Here is a 12852-nt window from a genome sequence, read left to right on the forward strand (position 1 = left end):
GGCCCGACAGTACGGGACGGTACTCTCGGGGCCCAGCTGTAATTTGAGTGCAGAAGTGCAAAAACAAAGACCCTTTCTAGGTCACGGTGCACCTCAGGGAAAGAGGAGGGCACTTAGTTGTTCCTACGCTACTTCTCTGTGGATGGACCTCCTAATCCTATTAGTTATCAAACTTGGAAGCATCTTTCTTGCTTTTGTTTGACACCAAAATGGTCCCATTCCATTTCCACCTCCTTGCTCTCTCCGAGTAATCAAGAGGAAGGAGAGCTCTGAAGTTCATTGCCTGTGTGCAAACCCTGGTCTTGTCACTTGGGGCTGTGGGACTTGGGACAAATTGCTTCATATCCATGAGCCTGTTTCTTCATGTCCGCAGGGGAGGATAAGAAGTCCTTTATATTAATTCTCGTTGGGTTATTTTGAGATCTGACAGGGTCCTCTGTATGAAAGAGCACTAGAGCCCACAGAGGGTGGAGCCTGTCGTTCCGCTGTTGTTGGATGAGCAAAAACTGTTAATTCTGCAAAATATAAAGGCTAGTAAATATTTAGGCCTTGGATGGATGAGGGAAAACGGACTCAGCTTTCTAACTTTAGAGAGTCAGGCTGGTCAGTGAGGCCCCTGTTTCCTTTCTGCATGGCCACCCTGTGGGAAAGTGAAAGGGGAAGTAATAGAGAGTGAAAGCTAGCCGGATTGGCTTTTTTTTTTTTTTTTTAGATTTTATTTATTTATTTGACAGAGATCACAAGTAGACAGAAAGGCAGGCAGATAGGGAGAGGGGAGGGGTAAGCAGGCTCCGCCGAGCAGAGAGCCCGATGTGGGGTTCAATCCCAGGACCCTGGAATCATGACCTGAGCTGAAGGCAGAGGCATGAACCCACTGAGCCATCCAGGCGCCTGGACTGAGCCACCCAGGCGCCCCCGGATTGGCTTCTGCTTTTGTTGGCATGTTGTTGGCCCTGTCAGAGGCTTCTGCCCCAAAACTGCCTGGCGGAGGGAGACTCATGCCTCAGCTTTTCAGTGGCTAGCCAGCCTGGGCTGTTGCCTGGGCTTTGGGGCCCAGATTACTGTGACTAGGCTTGAGGTCAGAATACAACGGATAACATAGCATCCTTAGGGCCTGTTCTATGGGAAGGATGCCCAGGCCATCAGGAGAACTGGCCTTTAAAGGTGGATTCTCTCAAAGGGCTGAAAATATGGCCCGATGGTTATTTTTTCCCTTTTTTTTTTTATTGTGGCAGAATGTATGTAACATAAAGTTTACCATTTGAAATATGTTCATAATGTTATAAAACTATACCACTATGTCCAGAGCTTTTTCACCATCCCAAATGTACACTCTGTACCCATTAAACAGTAACTCCCCACCCTAGCCCCAACAACCACCATTCTATTTGACTACTTTGGGTATCTTATATAAGTAGAATCATACAGTATTTGACTTTCTTTGACTGGCTTATTTCAACAAGCATAACTTTTTTTTTTTTTTTTTTTAAGATTTTATTTATTTACTTGTCAGAGAAAGAGAGAGAGAGCACAAGCAGGGGGAGCAGCAGGTGCAGGCACAGGGAGAAGCAGCCTCCCTGATGAGCAAGGAGACTGATGTGGGGCTTAGTCCCAGGAACCTGGGATCAAGTCAGACGCTTAACTGACTAAGCCACCCAGGTGTCCCCAGCATAACATTTTTAAGGTTTATCCATGTTGTAGCATATGTGAAATTTCATTCCTTTTTAAAGCTGGATCATACTCCTTTTTACTATACCATATTTTATCTGTTTGAGGTTGCTTCTAACTTTTGGCTGTTGTGAGCCGTGAATGTATAAATAAATATCTGTTTGAGTCTCTGTTTTCAGTTCTTTTGGGTGTGAACCCAGAAGTGGAAATTTTGGGTTATAGAGCAGTTCTGTGTTTAACCTTTGAAGGAACTGCCATGTTGTTTTCCACAGCAGCCATGGACATGAATTCCCGTTTTTCTGCATCCTTGGCAACACTTGGTATTTTCTGTTTTGTTGATTATAGCCATCCTATTGGATGTGAAATGGTATCACATTGTAGTTCTGATGTGCATTTCCGTAGTGATCAGTGAATCATGTTAAGCATCTTCTCATGTGCCTATGGCCATTTGTATATCTTCTTTGGAGAAATGTCTGTTCATGTCCTTCCGCTGCTGCCATTTTTCTTTTAAAGATATATTTATTTGGGAGAGAGAGAGTTTGTGCACATGAGTGGGAGGAGGGTCAGAGGGAGAGAATCTTCAAGCAAACTCTACGCAGAGTATGTGGGGCTAATCTGAGCTGAAACCAACCAAAAGTCCAATGCTTTACTGACTGAACCACCCAGGCACCCCTTCGCCCATTTTTTAATTGACTTTTGTTGTTGTTGAGTTGTAGGAGTTCTTAATATATTCTGACTATTAATCCCCTATCAGATATGGGATTTGCAGATGTTTTCTCCCAATTCCATGGTTGTCTTTTCACTTTCCCAATAATGTCCTTTGATGCATAAAGTTCTTAATTTTGATAAAACACAATTTATTTTTTCTTTTGGTGTGTCTGCTTTTGGTGTCATGTCTGAGGAACCTTTATCAAACCTTGGATCCTGAAGCTTTTCCCCATGTTTTACCCTAAGAGTTTTATAGTTTTAGCTCTTATATTTAGGTATTTGATCCATTCCGAGTTAATTTTTATGTAGGTATAATGTAAATGTCTTATACAGTGTCTGGCATGTGAATATCCAGCTTTCCCAGTACCATTTGTTGAAATAACTGTCCTTTCCCTATTGAATGGTCTTCCCTATTGAATGTCCTTTCCCTGTTGAATGGTCCTTTCCCTACTGAATTGTTGAAAATCATTTCACCATATCTATGAGAGTTTATTTCAGGACTCTGTATTTTTCTCTTGGTTTATATGTCTGTCATTATGCCACTGCCATACTGTTTTGATTACTATAGCTTGTTGTCAGTTCTGAAATCAGAAAGTATGAATCCTCTTAGTTCTCTTTCAAGATTGTTTTGGCTTTTGGGGATCCCCGAGATTCCATATGAATTTTAGAATGGATTTTTCTGTTTGTGCAAAGAACGCTGTTGAGATTTTGATATGGATTGTACTGAGTCTGTAAAAATTTGGGGGAGTATTGCCGTCCTAACAATATTAAGTTTTCCAGTCCATGAGCATGGGATGTCTTTCCATTTAAGTTGTTAATTCTTTTTTAAATTTATTTATTTGACAAGAGAGTGAGAAAAGGAGAGCACAGGTGGGGTAAGGGGCAGAGGGAGAAGCAGACTCCCCACTGAGCAGGGACCCTGATGCAGGGCTTGATCCCGGGACTCCAGGATCATAACCTGAGCCAAAGGCAGATGCTCAACCAACTGACCCACCCAGGTATCCCTTAAGTTGTTAATTTTCATTTAGGTATTTAAATTTTTTTTTAGCAGTGTTCTCTAGTTTTCAATGTACAAACCTTCAGCTCCTTGGTTAAAAATATTCCTAAGTATTTTATTCTTTTTGGTGCTGTTGTAAAGGAGATTGTTTTCTTAATTACCTGTTCAGATTGTACATACAGAATATTTGTATGATATTTGTACAAATATTTGTACAAATTAATATTTGTTGATTTACAAAATTGACATCCTGGAACTTTGCTGAATTTGTTAATTACTCTAACAGTTTTTTCATGGATATTTCTACATATAAGATCATATCTTCTGTGAACAGATACAATTTTACTTCTCTTCCAATTTGGAAGTCTTTTATTTCCTTTTCTTGCCTGATTGCTCTGGCTAGAACTTTTGAGTATCATGTTGGCTAAAAGTTGTGAAAGTAGTCATCCTTGTTATGTTCCTTATCATGGAAGAGCTTTCAGTGTTTCACCATTGAGTGTGACATTCACTGTGGGTTTTTTGAATATGACCTTTATCATGTTGAGGAAGTTTCCTTCTATTCTTAGCTTGTTGACTGTTTATATCGTATCACTCTCATAACAAAGAGAGTTGATTTTTGTCAAATGCTTTTTCTTCATCAATTGAGATGATCATGTGATTTACCCCCCCCATCCTATTATTATATTGCATTAGTTGGTTTTTGTATGTTAAACCATTTTGCATTGGAGAGTAAATTCCCCTGGTCTTTGGTCCTTGATGGATTCAATTTGTTAGTATTAGAATTCACCAGTAAAACTGTCTGGCCCAGGGCTTTTTTCTTTATTAGGAGGGTTTGTTTTTTTTTTTTTTTAAAGATTTTATTTATTTATTTGACAGACAGAGATCACAAGTAGGCAGAGAGACAGGCAGAGAGAGAGGAGGAAGCAGGCTCCCCGCTGAGCAGAGAGCCCGATGTGGGGCTCGATCCCAGGACCCTGGGATCATGACCTGAGCCGAAGGCAGAGGCTTTAACCCACTGAGCCACCCAGGCTCCCCATTAGGAGGGTTTTGATTACTTACTCAGTTTCCTTATTACAGATAAATTTAAATCTTCTATTTCTTCATGAGTCAGTTTAGGTACATTATGTGTTTCCAGGATTTTGCCCATTTCATTTAGATTTTCTAATTTGTTGGTGTATTGATTGCTACTTTAATTGGCTTTAATCTTCCCATTTCTGGCTTCAGAAAGCTCTTGGCCATGAACTCATTTCTAAAAAAATGTGCAACTGGAAATCACGTGGCTTCTATGTTGGAATTGAGAGTTCACTGGCCTTTGGAGTTTCCTTTCATTCTTTTTAAGGAAGAGTTATTATGAAGCCACATTCTTGCTCCATTAAAAGCCTTCTCCTTTCCTGTTGCATCTTTCCTATTCAGGAGCTCCTGGTTTTTCTACTTTCTCTAGTCCTTTTCTTACAAAGGGGAAGTTAGAATTTTTTGTTGACTTTTCAGTTTCCAGGCTGTGGTTATCAGTGGGTGGATCAGTGGCAGGTGATGAAGTGTTGTTTGGCTTGGTTGAAAGTGGGTTATTGGAGCTGGTAATTCCTTCCTTCTGCGGACGTGTACCGGGTACAGCCTGGGCACCAGTCGTGAGGCACTAGAGGTATAGTGCTGAACAGAGCAGACAGAAGTCTCTGCCCTGAGCAGCTTGCAGGCAGCTGGGGAGACCGAGGGTCAGGCAATATAGATAGTGTTAGATAGAGAAGGTGCAAGGAAAGGGAGGTGGGGAGTACCTAGTGCTCCTGATTTTCTCTGTAGCTCCTAACAATTTAATTTTCTTTATTAACAGTGTTTTCAGATTTGACATAGAAACGATGCCAGCTGCCTGCTTTATCTTGTCTAGGTCTTGATGACAAACCTGAGAAGAAGGCAAGAGGAGGGTTAATTTAGGGGCGCCTGGGTGGCTCAGTCAGTTAAGCAGCTGCCTTCAGCTCAGGTCCTGATCCCAGGGTCCTGGGATCGAGCCCCGCATTGGGCTCCCTGCTGAGCAGGGAGCCTTCTTCTCCGTTTCCCACTGCCTGCCGCTCTGCCTACTTGTGCGCGTGTGCGCGCGCTCTCTCTCTCTTTCTCTCTCTCTCTGTGTCAAATAAATAAATAAAATCTTCAAACAAAAAAGGAGGAGGGTTAGTTTATAGATGGAAGCACTGAGGCTAATAAATGAGAGGCGGTTTGCCTGAGGTCACATAGCTAGGAGGCACCCAAGTGCGTGTTAGCTTAGGAGAGGCCATGAGAACAGGTGGTGACTCTCTTTGTGTACTGACTTGGACTGGCTGCCCAGATGCAAGGTAGGGGAGAAACTGGAGGAACCAGTTGTATACTTTCTAATACTCTTTGGTTTTGTGAGTTACACGCTCAAGAACATAACAAAACACGAAACAACAGTGGTGAAAGAGGATAGGCCCCAAGTCCAGTCTGCCCTGATGTGCATGTCTTAATCCCCTGAGGATCCTGATCTGATCCCCATCAGGGGAAAGGGAAACCCTGATTTGCCACAATTTTGTTTTGTATCTTTCAATGGTGAAATACACATAACATAAAATTTTCCGTTTAAGCATTTGTCATTAGGATATTTACAGCGTTGCGCAACCATCACCACGATTACCAAAACTGTTTCATCACACCAAACAGAAACTCTACCCCCACCAAGCGGCGGTTCCGTGTTAGCCTCACCCCAGCCCCTTGCAACCACTAATCTGCTTTCTGTCTCGGTGAGTTTGCCCATTCCAAGTACCTCGTGTAAGTGGAGTCTTAACAATATTTGTCCTTTTGTGTTTGGCTTACTTCACTTAGCAGCAGCATCTGTTTTCAGGGTTCATCCACATTCTAGCATGCAAGAGCCTTTTGTTCCTTTTTAAGGCTGAATAATATTCCATTGTAGGTATACACCACACGCAGTGGATTTTCATTCCTCTGTTAATGGACACCTTTTGGCTCTTGTCACTAATGCTGTCATTGGCATATTGGTATACTTATCGACTTCACAAGTATTATTTGAGTCCCTGTTTTCAGTTCTTTTCAATATATACAGAAGGAGTGGGATTGCTGGGTCAGATAGCCATTCTGTGTTTAATTTTCAGAGAAACCACCAAACTGTTTGCCACAGTGGGTGTACATTTTCCACTACCACCAGCAGTGCACGAGCGTTCCAGTTCCCTTACATCCTTGCCCCACAATTACTTTCCTTAAAAAAGAAAGAAAGAAAGAAAGAAAGAAAGAAAGAAAGAAAAGTGATAAAATGGGTGCGCCTGGGTGGCCCAGTCAGTTAAGCGTCCATCTCTTGATCTCCTTGCAGGTCTTGACCTCAGGGTGGTGAACTCAAACCCTGCATTGGGCTCCATGCTGGGCATGGCACCTACTTAGAAAAAAAAATTATAGGATGTGAGGGCAATCTGGCTGTAGAATCTGTCACCTCATTGATCGCCAAGGTTGATTCGGCTGATCTGCGTGGCTAGGCAGGTGTCCCCTTCCTCCCTCACTGCTCCACCTGTGTCCTTGGACTCCAGATGCGTCCAAATGAGGCGCTAGATGGGGCGGTCTGCCTTTCTTTTAAAACAAAGTAAATCATAGCTGTCCTAGTAGGAGTGAAGTGGTCGCTCATTGGGGTTTTGATTTGTATTTCCCTGATGATAAGTACTTTTAAGCATCCAATCATGTGCTCATTTGCCATTTATATATGTTCTTTGGAGAAATATTTATTCATATTCTTTGCCCATTTTTCCATCGAGTCATTTATCTCTCTGTTCTTGAGTTGTGCTTGAATTCTTTATATATTCTGGATATTAAACAGCTCCTAAGTAGGGGACTTCTGGGTATTTTCCCCCCATTCTGTGGGCTGTCTTCATTCTCTTGATAGTGTCTTTTTGATGCACAAAGATTTTTAAATTTTGGTAAAGCCCAGGTTCTCTTTTTTCTTTTAAGAGTGCTTTTCGCGTCATATTTAATCTCTGCAGTTCCTGAGGGATGTTTCTGTGAGGATCAGTGCCTGAGAGAAAGACAGTCAAAGGTCTTAAGTTTGAGTTACTTTTCCAGCCCAGTCATTTCTTGGGGGACTGAGGAGTGGTGAGGCTGGCAAGGAAGTAAAGCCGGCCTGCTGCGGGCAGACAGGGAGCAAGGAGGCCCCTCCCTCGGGTGGAAGGGGCCCCCTGCTTTTAGTTCCATCATCTGATGTGAAGATGTGACCCCTGTAGGAGGGACTCCAGGGCCCAGCACTTTCTCAGCCCCCTCCTGCCGTGGGAGAGTCCCTGTCTGCCCCAAGAGGATGGCTCCTTGCCAGTCCCCTGGCACTCAGCGACATGTCCCTCACTGATACCTGCCACGCACATGGTTTTGCTGGAGGCATGGAAGAGCTCGTGCCTGGCATTGGCATCCATCCTGGGGCTAGCTTCCGCTCCTCCCTGCACCGCACTATGAGCTCAAAGTTGTGATCGTCTGGAGGAGCCCATCCTGACGTGACAAACAGAGATGAGATCCGGGCCATGAGGTTTCCGCACATTATTTCCTCAGTCAAGTTCTGTTGTAGCTGTGTGGCGGGCAGTCTTACAGAGAGAGCACTTCCTCGTCAGCGCATCTGACTGATACTGAGGGCGCAAGCCACGACATTCCGAGGGGCTGGGATGCCCAAGGTCGAGGAGTGTAAGTGACGTCAGGATTCCAGCGCACATGACCCCTGGAGGAGGGGGATTCTCTGCGGGGTGCAGCAGGCCTGTGGGTCAGCCAGTCCTGGTGACAGGTGGGAAGAGCACGTAGACTATCAGACTGTGCTGCTGGCAGTCATTTCCTGGGAAAGCCAGGCTGGTCTTGGGGACGCTTCACGAGAAGGCAGAGCGGGCTTTGGGCTGACCTGTGGAGGATGGGACCGGGAAGCGCATATTGAGGTAGCTGGAAAGGAGTGTTCCAGGGGTGCAGCTCAGGTGGGAATGTTCGGTGGGCCCAGAGGGGATGGTCAGATGCTCCAGTGGGTTTGACGGCAAGCAGTTGGCAGCGATTGGGGTAGGGATAAGGTCTGAAGGGGCTGCTGATTGCTCCGGTGGCCGAGTTCTGCAGGAGCCCGGCCTTGCTGCGGTGAGGTCAGCCACCTACACTTCTGTGTTGTTTCGGAACCTCATTTCTTGGTGCTCCTCCCCAAGTTCCAAGCTGGGTGAGTTGGGGAGCCGTCCCAGGCTCTGTAGACAAAGCTCCGGGGCCTCTGTCTTCAGCGCCACCCAACAGGGCGGTGTGAGGCCACTTCGTCCTGCTTCGACCTCTTTCTCAGCAGCCAGATGGAGGCTCCTGAAGGTTGTTAACTTGGCCCAAACACTTGCCCTTGGCTGTCGGCTTTCGCCAGCATCTAGCCTGAATTGGGCTGCCTCCTGGAACCCTGGGACAGGGAGGGTGGTCATCCCCAGCCCCTCTGGGGCTGCACCGGGGCCCCGGAGCCGGCTCTGGCTGTCAGCTTGCAGGCTGCGCTGCAGTTCCTGCTTCCCACCTGGCTCTCAGGACAGGACAGTGCCGTGCAGTTCTCTGTGGAACCTGTGCTGCCCGGTACCACAGCCAGGAGCCACATGTGGCCCTTTAACCCTTGAAATGTGATGGACGTGATGTTTCATTTTATTCCGTTTTATTTAATTCGTATTTAAACAGCCACACTTGGCTGAAGGTTGCCTCATTGGACAGTGTAGTCTCTGGAGACCTCGCTCCCTCTCGCCCAGTTCATACAACACTGTGTCTCTACCTGAGCTCTCATTTATCGAGAGCTGTGAAGGAGAGGGTAGGCGGAAACCCAGGTGACCCTGAGCTCAGGCTTGGGGAGCCTAAGGCTTCGAAGCTAGAGCAGAGGGCTTCAAAGTAGTCAGTCTTTCTGGCTAGCATCTCCAGCAGATGCTTATTTCTGGCTTTCCATGTGTATATCCAGTAGGAGTTAAATGCTGACAGTTGTGATCCATACACTTGAGAAATGGGCAGTCTGGAGAGTGGGGTCAGTGCCAAGGTGGAGCGCAGCTCATTGATAATCTTGGACTTGGGTGTACCGGGGAGGGTCTTGGCCAGTGCAGGCTGAGGGTGGAAGGGAAGCTGGAGGGAAGGGCTGGCCACTGTTGGGGGGACAAAAGGAAGGGGCAGCGCGGTGTGGGGTGGTGGGGGTGGAGAAGAGCCCAGTGTTCTGGGGGAGGAGTCGAACTTGTCTGTGTCCTGCTTGTCCCTGAGGACATTGCCTCTGGCCTGGCTGCGTGTGGCTCTGTCCCCAGGCCCAGTGGCCTGACGCCTAAGTCAGTGGAGGAGTCACTGCCACCATGTCGACAGCCTCTTACAGATCGGCTTTTATAACATTTACATGGCACTTTGTGATGGGATCTCCTGATTTGCTCAATCCAGAAGCAGCCCTTCGAGGTAGGTTTAAAACAGTTTATACTCGGGCCCCAGGCACCTGGGTGGCTCAATGGTTAAAGCCTCTGCCTTTGGCACAGGTCAGGGTCCTGGGGTCCTGGGATCGAGCCCCGCATCGGGCTCTCTGCTCAGTGGGGAGGCTGCTTCCCCACCCCTCCGCCTGCCTCTCTGCCTACTTATGATCTTTGTCAAGTAAATAAATAAAGTCTTTTAAAAAAATAAAACAGTTTATCCTTATTTAATAGGCCAGGAGGCCTGGGCTGAGGGACTGCTCGTGGCTGTGCTTGGGGATGTTCCCGACCCTAGATGGTTCCCTGAGCCCTGGGCCCTGTATTCCTCTCCACTTGTCACCCCCAGGTGCTTGGGGGAGAAGTAGCCCCCAGGACAGGGTCTTCTTTCCATCCACACACAAACTGCCATCAGGCTGCCTGGTGGGAGCTGGGTGGCATAGTGGAGAGCTGTGCTTTGGAGTCCGATGGATCTGATTTAAATCTCAGCTCCATTCATCCCATCAGTGGGACCCAGGGTGGGTCTTTAAAACTCTTGACCTCCCTAGCCTTGTCTCAAGACTTGGCTTCCGACCTTATCAGTAGCTGGAAGAACAGAGAAAGATGTCTCTGAAGTGGCTAGTTCAAGGTCTTGCCCGTGGGCCTCTTATAAATACAGGTGTATGTCTTTTCTCACCCACCCTGTTGAAGCGAGGAAGTCTAGGTGGTCCTCCAGCCCTTCCCCCTGGGTGACAGTGGGTGTAGCTGACGCTGTTCCCAAGGCAAGCAAAGAGAACATCTTGCCGGTCCCCTGGCTTTCCTCAGCCTAGCCGTGCTTCCTTGAAGGTGGAATTCACTTGGCGTACAAAGTGTTACATCAACAAAGAAGTGGATTTGCAGAGCCACAGCCACGGTGGGGTGTGTGTTCCCCCTTTCTCCCCAAAACTGACCTTCTGTTCCCGAGCTCTGCTCAGACCCTGAGGTCTGGGGGCCAGTGAGAGGGAGAACCTCGTGGGTGGGAAGCTGGGGACTCCCAACGCAGACAGACACCTGTTGACGAACCAGTGTTGCAGCTTCTCTCTGAGTCATCCCTTCGGAGGCCTTGACTTGTTCATGTGTGAAATGAAGGTGTTGGATCAGTCCGAGGTTGTCAGACCCTACCTGTGCGTCAGGATCACCTGGGGCGACCTACGCATTCTTTTCTCTGTCTCCACCCCAGATCTCCTGTAGGGAGGAGGTAGGGAGCCTGGAAATCACGCAATTTTGGAAAGATTCGCAGATGATTCAGTTTCCTGCACGTCTCTGATCACTTCCCTGACATTCTCCCTTGACAAAAGGAAGTAGAACACCTCCTTTCCCTGGAGCATGAGGTGCTCATCCTCACTGCAGGACCTCCGCCACCACCCATCAAAGAAGTATCTATTGAGCACCAGCATGGTGTGCGGGGCCTGGGGATCGGGGCCTGGGGATCCGGGCCTGGGGATCCGGATTGTGAATCAGACGGCCCCTCTGCTTCGAGAGGCTTCCATGGGAGGGGTGGGTAAAGAGTGTATACTAGTGAGCAGGGAAGAGAGTGTTGGGAACTTGGGAGTGCTGGGGTGTGTGTGTGTTTTGAAGGAGGGCTGGTGCAGCTGGCCTATGACAGGAAGGCTGCTCTGAGGGGGAGGCGGGAGATGGTGGCGGTTGCAGGGAAGGGTTGGGATGCCAGGTCTCGGGAAGAGCATTCTAAGCTGCGCAGAGCACTAGCTTGGTGTGTTTGAGGGGGAGAAGGAGCCCTTGCATGACAGGTGTCAGGTGAAGGTTCGGGAGTGGGGAGGGAATGGGAGTAGGGAGGCCCTGGCCGGCTGTGGCCACAGGGGCAGGCTCTTGCTCTAGGGGAGCTGGGGAGCCACTGGAGGCCTGAGTGCTGGGTCTTGCCCTGAGTGTGTGTGGAGGTGGGAGGCTGCCACATTCTCTCAGTTGTGAGGCTGCGGCATTCAGGGTTATGGGACATCCCGGCAGGTGGACTGTGGGGGCAGGCGGGCTGGGGGGTGTGGCAGGGCCTGTTCCCAAGGTGCAGAAGGAGTGGTTTTGAAGGGGAGCCAGGAGTCTGGTGAGGGCCATGTTGGGCCTGGCTGTTGGCCATGTGAGTAGAGAGAGCCTGGCAGGCGGGCGTTGGGACTGCAAGGAGAGGCTTGTATGGGTAGAAGCTGAAGCCCTGGGGCCAGATGAGGTCCCCTGGGGCCAGGATTTAGACAGCAGAGGAGGATGGGGGACATACAGTGCCCAGGGGTTCGCCCTACAGCATGCAGGAGGAAGGGGCACAGGAATCTGCGGGGAGGGAGACGGGGACTGAGAGAAGCTGGGTGAGGACTGGAGTGAGTTTGGGCCGTGAACTTGGTCCAGCTGTTTGCAGGCAGCGCGTGGGGAGGGAAAGGTGCTGGTGGGGTCCCGGCCACAGCCACCCTGTGATGTGGGCCTTCGCACCACGTGGAGGTCTCACCAGCCCTTGCTTGTGAGACCCACTGATGTCAGGAGAGGCAGTGGCCGAGGCTGTGTTCTTGAGGCTTTGTTCTGTGGGCTGGGCAGCATGGTGGAGTGGGTAGCCTGCTGCTCCCTTTCTGTTGGGTGTTCCGCCCCCGGCCGGTTCCCTGCAGGCTGAGCTGGACACCGCCCTGCATCAGGCAGCTTCACTCCGGGTTCCCTGCCCCGGGGCCTGTTGCAGAAGCGGCTTTGGCCACCCCAGCTCCGTGGGCTCCAGGACTAGTAGGTAGATGAGTGTCTTCTTGCTCCTGGGCCTTAGGAGACATGGCCAGAAGTGACCCCGGTAACCCCTGCCTCCCAGGACGAAGATGAAGGGAGACGGTGTGTGTGGACGTGGAGAATGGGAAGTGGGGATGTGCAGTTATTTTTCCTGCTGTTCTTTCTTCTTATCCCTGGGAAGGGGCCCCTTTATTTTACAGATGTGACAGTAGAGACCTAGACAGTGGCATTCAGGGCCTACCCCCTGGCCCGTGGACCTGGTCCCCTCCCTGGAGCTGAGCTCTGGGGAGCCCCCCTCGGAGCGGTGCCGGGAGGGCCTGGCAGTGGGCCGCTGTACAGAGAAGTGGACCTTTC

The 12852-nt window shown here is 48.8% G+C and overlaps 1 protein-coding gene across 3 annotated transcripts in view; it reads left to right on the forward strand.

Moving 5' to 3' along the window:
* The window catches only part of CCDC12 (coiled-coil domain containing 12), a 55817-nt gene that overhangs the window by 1115 nt on the left and 41850 nt on the right, over positions 1-12852 (forward strand). The window lies entirely within an intron of this gene.

The sequence above is a fragment of the Mustela nivalis genome (assembly GCF_964662115.1).
Source record: "Mustela nivalis genome assembly, chromosome: 1".
In the NCBI taxonomy this organism is placed as follows: Eukaryota; Metazoa; Chordata; class Mammalia; order Carnivora; family Mustelidae; genus Mustela; species Mustela nivalis.